This window comes from Dipodomys spectabilis, unplaced genomic scaffold (assembly GCF_019054845.1).
Source record: "Dipodomys spectabilis isolate Male_0828 unplaced genomic scaffold, ASM1905484v1 ptg000152l, whole genome shotgun sequence".
Taxonomy (NCBI): Eukaryota; Metazoa; Chordata; class Mammalia; order Rodentia; family Heteromyidae; genus Dipodomys; species Dipodomys spectabilis.
In genome coordinates, this window is record NW_024870829.1 from 2,223,442 (window position 1) to 2,232,406 (window position 8,965).

An 8,965-nucleotide genomic window follows, 5' to 3' on the forward strand; every position below is an offset into this window, starting at 1 on the left:
AATCCATGTTGTTAAGTTGATTGTCAACACACTCACGGCTCCAGTTGGGTAAATCCTGATTGTTCATACTTTCTTCAAAAGGACTTCCTTCTGTGGTCATGCTGGCTTTCACAAATAACTTTCCTCAGAAGCTAGTTTTTTCCACTCAGGAACACCGCCTTTCTGGTAAACGCTTCAAATCTGTTGTGTGCTGTAAAGGAGACCCATTCAGTGATGGGCAGGACCCAAAACCAGCAGAAGCTCTTCTTCAGAGAGTGCAGCAGAGTAGCCCACAACTTATCTGCTGACACTTGGAGTTCAAAAGCCATCTTTCCTACCTTAGCAGCTTGGTATCAACCAGTGCAGCCAATGCCATTTTGGGAACTCATCCTGGTGGGGTCGTACATAATTTTTTTTGTGTGTGAAAATATAGTACAGACGGGTTACTATTTCATGGGCAAGATAATGAATACAGTTCTTATCAAGCATTGTAGCCTCCTACTTTGTTTTCCCTTCCCATTTTTTCCATACTACCCCCACCTCTCCACTCAATTCTCCTCCCCCGCACCAAAGTTGTAAAGTTCTTTTTCAACATAACGACATGTATATCTCATCGTTGCAATGGATCCACCTGTATCCCTATTTAAACGAATTGTTTTTTCCCTTCCCCTCCACAAATTATACCGACATCAAATACAGTGAAAACAGGGGATATACCATGGGGTGGGACATTAAGGCAACAAAGAAATCATCTTATAAATATGTTAGAAACAATCACATGAAAAAAAAAACATTTGAATATATACGTTAGGGTTCATTTCCCTATCATCAACTTATCTGATTTTTTCTGCTTGACTCAGACATAATATAGTTCTTGCAAATAAGGGAAATCATGGGAACTAAGATTTTTGGGCCTGGCTTACTTCACTTAATATATTTTTTTCCAAATTTTTCCATTTCCTAACAAATGGGGCAATATCAATCTTTCTGATGGAGGCATAGAATTCCATTGTGTATATATACTGCATTTTCTTGATCCATTCATCAACTCAACTGAGGGGTATCTGGGTTGGTTCCATATCTTAGCTATGATAAATAATGCTGCAATAAACATAGTCGTGCTGGTAGCTTTAGTGTGGTCTTGTTTGTAAACATATGGGTAAATGCCTGAAAGTGGGATTGCTGGGTCATAGGGGATGTCTATGTGGAGTCTCTTGAGGAACCTCCATATTGCTTTCCAAAGTGGTTGAACAAGTTTACACTCCCAACAACAATGCATTAAGGTTCCCTTCTGTTCACATCCTCTCCAGCATCTGCTGTTATTAGAGTTCTTGATTTTAGCCATTCTAACTGGGGTGAGGTGGTATCTCAATGTTGATTTTTTTTAAAATTTTATTTATTTTTTATTGTGAAAATACTGTACAGAGTGGTTACAATTACATGGGCAAGATAATGAGTACATTTCTTATCAAGCATTGTAGCTTCCTTTGTTTCCCCTTCCAATCCCTACCCATCCTTCCCCCGGCCCCCCACCAAAGTTGTAAAGTTCCTTTTCGACAGAACAACTTGTACTACTCATTGTTGAAACTAGTCCACCTGTATCCTTATTTAAACGACTTGTTTTTCCCCTTCCCCTCCACAAATTATACCGACATCAATTGCATTGAAAGCAGGAATCACACTTTTGGGCATTTACCCAAATGTTCACATACAAGACCACAATAAAGCTACCAGCACAACTATGTTTATTGCAGCATTATTTACTATAGCAAAGATATGGAACCAACCCAGATGCCCCTCAGTAGATGAATGGATCAAGAAAATGTAGTATATATACACAATGGAATTCTATGCCTCCATCAGAAAGAATGCCATTGCCCCATTTGTTAGGAAATGGAAAGACTTGGAAAAAAATTATATTAAGTGAAGTAAGCCAAGCCCAAAGAAACATAGGTCCCATGGTTTCCCTTATATGCAATATATAGTATAATTCTGAGTCAAGCAGAAAAGGTCAGATAAGGTGATGTTAGGGAAATGAACCCAAAGATATGTATTCAAATGTTTTTTTCTCTTTCATGCATTTGTTTCTAACGCATTTATATGATTATTTCTTTATTGCTTTGTATGTCTCTCCCCCACAGTATAACCCCTGTCTCAATATTCTTTTGACTTGCACTTCTTTTATGGATAGGGAGGTTGAACATTTCTTCATGTGTCTATTGGCCATCCTTCTTTCCTCTTCAGAGAAGTTTCTCTTTAAGTCTTTAGCCCACTTATTTATTGGGCAGTTGTTTCTTTGAAGATGTGTTGTTGGGGGATTTAATTTTTTGAGTTGCATCTATAATTTAGATGTGAGATCCTTGTCCATTGTATGGCTAGTGAAGAACTTCTCCCAATCCGTGGGCTTTCTATTGATCTTGCAAGCTATGTCCTTTGCCATGCAGAAACTCTGCAATTTCATGCCATCCCATTTGTCCAACCTTTCTTTGATTTGTTGTATTTCTGGGCCTCTATTAAGAAAATTTCAGCCTGTGCCAAGGAGACCTAGAGTTTTTCCTATTCCATCATGTAATGTTTTCAGAGTGTGTGCTTTGACTCTGAGGTCTTGATCCATTTGGAGTTGATTCTGGTGCAGAATGATATATAAGAATCTAGCTTAATTTTCTAAAAGTAGTTAAACAAATTTGCCATCACCATTTACTGAAGAGGCTGTCTTTCTTCCATTCTATTTTTTTAGCTCCCTTATTGAAAATTAGATGGCTATAGGTCTATGTAGGTTCACTTCTGGGTTTTCAATTCTATTCCATTGGTCTTGAAGCCTGTTCTTGTTCCAGTACCAAGCTGTTTTGATTAATATGGCTTTGTAGTAGAGTTTGAAATTAGGTATTGATATTCCTCAAACACTGTTCTTTCTGATGAGGATCGTATTAGCTATTCGGGGTCTTTTATTGTTCCATATGAATTTTGGATTGCCTCTTCTATTTCCTTGAAGATTGAGGTTGGGATATTGATACCTATCACATTGAATTTGTAAATAACCTTTGGAAGTATTGTAATTTTTTTTTTTTTAAATTTTATTTTATTTTATTTGAGAACATACTGTACAGAGGGGTTACAATTACATGGGCAGGATAATGCATACATTTCTTACCAAGCATTGCATCCTCCTCCTTTGTTGGAAGTATTGTAATTTTATTGATGTTGATCTTTCCAATTCAGGAGCATGGGGGTTTTTGCCACTTTCTAAGTTCTGTTTTGATTTCCTTTCTCAAGTTTTTAAAGTTTTCATCATAGCTGTCCTTCACTTCTTTGGTTAAGCTATTTCCTAGGTATTTTATTTTTTGTGGGCCTATTACGAATGGATTTGTTTTCCTAATTTTATCCACACTTTTCTCATTGTTGGCATACAGAAAAGCCATTGATTTTTGAGGGTTATATACCCTGCTAATTTGCTAAAATTTTGAATCAGTTTGAATAATTTGGGAGTGGAGTACGTGGAATCTTTAAATACAAGATCATGTCATCTGCAAAGAGGGAGAGTTTTACTTCTTCTTTTCCTATTTGGATCCCCTTTATTGTATCTTGTCTTATTGCTGTAGCTAGGCATTCTAATACTGGATTGAAGATAAGTGAAGAGTGTCTCATTCCTTGTCTCATTCCTGAGTTAAGAGGGAATGGCTTTAGTTTTTCACCATTAAGTATAATGCTGGCTGTAGGTTTGTCATATACAGCCTTTACTATATTTGGGAATGTTCCATGGATTCCTAATTTTTCCAAAACCTTCATCATAAAGGGGTGTTGGATCTTGTCAAATGATTTTTCTGCATCTATTGAGATAACCATGTGGTTCTTATCCTTGCTCCTGTTGATGTGATGAATTATATTAATTGATTTGTGAATATTCAAACAACTTTGCATCCATGAAATGAGTCCTATTTGATTGTGGTGTATGATTATTTGGATGAATTGTTGAAGTCGATTGGCCAAAATTATGTTGAGAAGTTTTGCATCAAAGGTCATCAAATAAATGGATCTATACTTGTCTTTCTTTGATGAGTCCCTCCCTGGTGTGTGGATTAAGGTTATGATGGCTTCATAAAATGAGGTCGGTAGTGAACTTCCTCTTTCAATTTCATTGAAGAGTTGCAAGAGTCCTGATGTGAGCTCTGCTTTGAAAGCCTTGTAGAATTCCGCTATAAAGCCACCTGGTCCTGGCCTTTTCTTGGATGGAAGGACTCTTATTGCTGTTTCTATTTCAATGTTCCTTATGGGCCTGTTAAAATGGTTTAACTCATCTTGGTTTATTTTCAGCATGTCAATATTTGCTAGGAAAAGGTCCATTTCTTTCAAATTCTCAAACTTATTAGCATAAAGTTTTGAGAAGTATTCGCTTACAATGTTCTGAATCTTTTCGTTTCTGTGGTGATATTTCCATTTATTTATTTGGGTGTGTTCTCATCTTTTTCTGATAAGATTTGGTAAGGGTCTATCAACTTTGTTGATTTTTTTGAAGAACGAACTCTTTGTTTTGTTGATTCTTTCTATGTTGTTTTTGGATTCTAATTCATTTAATTCTGATTTAATTTTAATTATTTCTTTCCATCTACTGGACTGGGGTTTATCTTCTTGTTCTTTTGTAAGGAGGTTCAGATGTCTCATTAAGTTGTTTGTTTCAGATCTCTCCAATTTGTTGATGTAGGTATTCAGAGATATAAATTTTCCTCTGAGTACTGCCTTTACTGTGTTACAGAGGAGCTGGTAATTTGTGTGCACATTTTTGTTGAATATCATGAAGACTTGAATTTCCTTTCTAATCTCTTCCATGACCCACTCGTGATTCAGCAGTGTGTTGTTCAGCCTCCATGTGTTACAGGACTTTCTATGGTGGCTTTTGGTGTTGATTTTTAATTTTATTCCCTTGTTGTCTGAGAAAATGCAAGTTATACTTCAATGTATCTGAATTTGGACACGTTTGCTTTGTAGCCTAAAAATGTGATCTATTTTGGAAATTAACGTGTACTCTGATGCTGCTGGGTGAAATATTTGGTAGATGTCTGTTAAATCTAGTTGATCTATGCAGTTGTTTAGGTCTGTGGTTTCCTTGTTGAGTTTTTGTAGAGTTTATCTATCTAGTGGCGAGAGTGGTATGTTAAAGTCCCCAACAATTAATGTCTTTAGATCTATGTGGGATTTGAGGGAAAGTAGTGTTTCTTGGTTAAATTTGGGTGCTTCATTGTTTGGTGAATACATATTTAGAATTGTAAAATCCCCCTGAAGGAGAGATCCCTTAATTAGCCTGTAGCGACCTTCTTTGTTTTTTCTCACTAATTTTAGTTTGAAGTCTATTTTATCTGATTTTAGGATTGCAACTCCTGCCTGTTTATGGGGGCCATTTGCCTGTTAGATTTTGTTCCAGCCTTTCACACTGAAAATGTATTTCTTTTTATAGGCAAGATGTGACTCCTGAAGTCAGCAGATAGAAGGATCTTGCTTTTTAATCCAACTAGACAGTCAATGTCACTTAATTGGAGAGTTAAGTCTGTTAATGTTGAGAGATAGGACTGAGAGCATTATCCTGCCATTTTGTCCACCTTCTTGGGGGCTGCCGCAACTGGGTTCTTCATGTGGTTCTTGGATTCTCAGTTTGGGTGCAGTTTCTTGGCCTTTATTGTGGTCTTGTTGGTTTTCTATGTGTAGAACATCTTTAAGAATCTTTTGGAGTTCCGGGAAGATGGCGGAGGAGAAGCTGGAATCTGAACAAGCTCTTGCATAGAAAGCAGTTTCAGAGTTCCAGTGAACAGTCCTAAGACAGAGAATCACACTAAGTGTGCCATCACAGGACAGAGAGTTAGTCAAGAGAAGGGAAGCCAAGGAGACACATCTGAGCACTTGCCAGCAGTTGCCGCTGCGGCGGCGGGGTTGCAGCTGCGACCACCGCCGCGGGGTCATACCTGAGACACAGAGAGTCCAGGACGAAGGAGCCAGACGCAGTGGATGAGCGGATTCTATTCAACACCAGCAAGAATCGACAAGGAGAGGACATCTTCATCCTGCAGTTTGCAGACCAGAGACGACCCAGGATCCAAGACTCGGCATGAGTAGAAGCCCGACGTCCTCACTCCTTCTAAGGGAGCAGAGGAGGGAAGGCCACCCCTCGCCTCTCAGCACCGGTGATCTCCATCTTGGATACCGACAAAGCTCGGAGGAGGGGCTAGCTCCAGCTCAGGCCTTGGAATAAAACGAGTCATTTAGCAGGTCACAAGAACTTAACGGTGAAGTGACCTGCCAGACTCAGCTCCATCCAGGGAAAAGTCACCCAGCTCAGGCGCCAGCCATTGGAGTGGCTCTCCTCACTGGGTAACCAGAGTCAGAGGCTGCCCCTCCCTCTAGCAGCCACCACAATCAATTGAAAAACAGAAACCCTGAGAATGGCTCCAGGCTGGGCACTGTGAGTTTTTTCACAAAATAGCCCCAGGGAAAAGCTACTGTTTGTTGAAAGGCCTCAACTCTACCCAGAACCTAGCCTCATCACTGCATCCCCCTCTTTTGTGATTCTCAAAGCAGATCACCCTCCCAGTAAAGTAACCTGGGAGGGGGATCTCAAAATCTTGGGTAAAGCAGAGCATTTTTCTGCCTGTTCCAACAAACTGACTTAAGAAACCAATCAAGCCACAGGACCTCAAGCTGACCAGAGACTCCAACAAGAGGCTGGTTACAGACAAAAGGGAGATACAGGATTCTTCCCACCCTTCCCCCCCCAAAAAAATCAAAGAACTTTTTTTTTCTTCTTCTTCTTTTCTTTTTTTTTTGTTTTTTGTTACCTTATATATATAAAAAATTTTTTTTCCTTTTCTAAAACTTTTATTAATCTTTAATTTTTGCCTCTTCTGAAAAAATAATTGTTTTCCAGTAACTTTTTTTTTCTCTTCTTATAATTTTTATTTTAGGAATACGTGAATGTGCATTTTCCTTTCTTTTCTTGTCTTCTCTCTCTTTTTCTTTCTTTCTTAATTACATTTTTGTTTTTGTCTAGCTCTACTGAACTTCTGATCTTTTCTTCTACCTTTCCTAAATTTTCCACCTTTTCCTATCTTTTGTTCTTCTTTATGTGACTTACCTCTTGTCCTGCACATCCTCAGATAAACCCGTAGCTAAGTAGTAGACCCTATCCCCCATTGTGTACACACTTAATCCACAAATTTATTACTCAGTTGAAAACCTTTGAGACTTAAATTCATTGATAGCAGTACTACCTCTTTATACCTATATAATATTTTAAGCATTTTTTTAAATTTTTTCACATCTCCTCTATGTCCCTCCCATTCTCTCAACATATTCACATTCCTCTCTAAATAGATGGTCTTTAAATCTCTATAATAACATTAATTTTGATGTTTCTATTTTTTTTCTGGTCTCTTTTCATTCCCCTTTCCCTTTCTTCTTTTTCTCTCTCTCTCTACTTGCATCCTACCCAACCTATTTCCTGCATTGTGATTAGGACATAGTTAACTCTGCCTGTGCCTCCCCACACCAATCTATTCCTATTTTTTACCCACATCTCTCCCTAACCCTAATAATTTCTGGTTTTCCAAATTCTTCTCTGCGGTTCGAAGTCCTTTAACATATAGTTGTTTGATGTTGAATAGATGTATCTGTTGAACTAGATTGTATCTGTAGAATATTGACTGTACAAATGCAAACTTTGGTTGATGGTTGCCTTAAGATAGTGTTCTAGCACAAAACTGGTGCTATCTTCATCTCAAATGGGCAGAGTAAGCCGGAAAAACACAAGAAAAATGGCAAATTCGGGTATCTCAATTCCCAATCTTGATAATCAGGGGATAGAACAGATAATGAATAATCCAGAGGAGAGTTCCCAAATATCTCTACAAACACTGCTGTCAAATGTGACAAATGAGAAGTTTGACAACGTACAAAGGACTCTGTATGAGCATGATAGGGAGAGAGAGGAGGCATCCCAGAAGTTTATGCAGGAATATCATAAGCGTGAGGAAGCTACTCAAAAACTGATACAGGATTTGCGTGAACAACTTGAGAATACTCAAAGAGAAAGGGAGGAATGGCGTGATCAGGCTGAGAACACTCAAAGAGAACTGCAGGAATCCCACGAACGGGAGGAAGCTAATCAAAGAGTAATACAGGAATTGAGAGACCAGGTAGAGAACACACAAAGATCACTAAAGGCATTGATAGAATCCATTAACAAAAAGCTGAAGGAAGTCAGGGAGACCACAAAGGGAATGCTGAATGGAGCCCAACAGAAGGAATGGGAGTCCAAAGAAACCATAACCAATCAACTAAGTGATTTGAGGACAAACACTGAACACCAAATTAAGGAAGTAAAGAAATTCATACAAGACCTAAAACAGAGCTTCAACAAAGAACTTGAAGCCATCAAAGCCGACCAAGTAGAAGGAAAAGAGATAAAAAACAAAGTAGAGAGTCTTGACAGCAGGTTAGACAATGCAGAAGATCGAATCTCAGGGATTGAAGACAGCCTAGATATTATAGAGAAAGAACATACAACCATCCAAGACAAGTCCAAGAAATATAATAGATCTATCTAACACCTGGAAGACACCATCAGAAGGCCTAATCTAAGGATAATGGGTGTAGAGAAGCACCTAGAAACAGAAGTTAATGGTCTAGGAAATTTGTTTAACAGGATCCTAGCAGAGAACTTCCCAAACATGCAAAAAGATAGGCCTATTCAGATACAAGAAGCCTTTAGAACCCCAAATAGACCAGACCAGAATAGGACATCCCACCGTCAATTATAATCCACACAGAATCAACTCAGAACAAGGAAAAGATCCTTAAAGCTGTCAAGGAGAAAAGGGTAATCACCTATAAAGGGAAACCAATTAGAATCACCTCAGATTTCTCAGCAGAGATAATCAAAGCAAGAAGAGCCTGGAATGATGTATGCCATGCCCTAAAAACAAACAACTATCAACCAAGAATA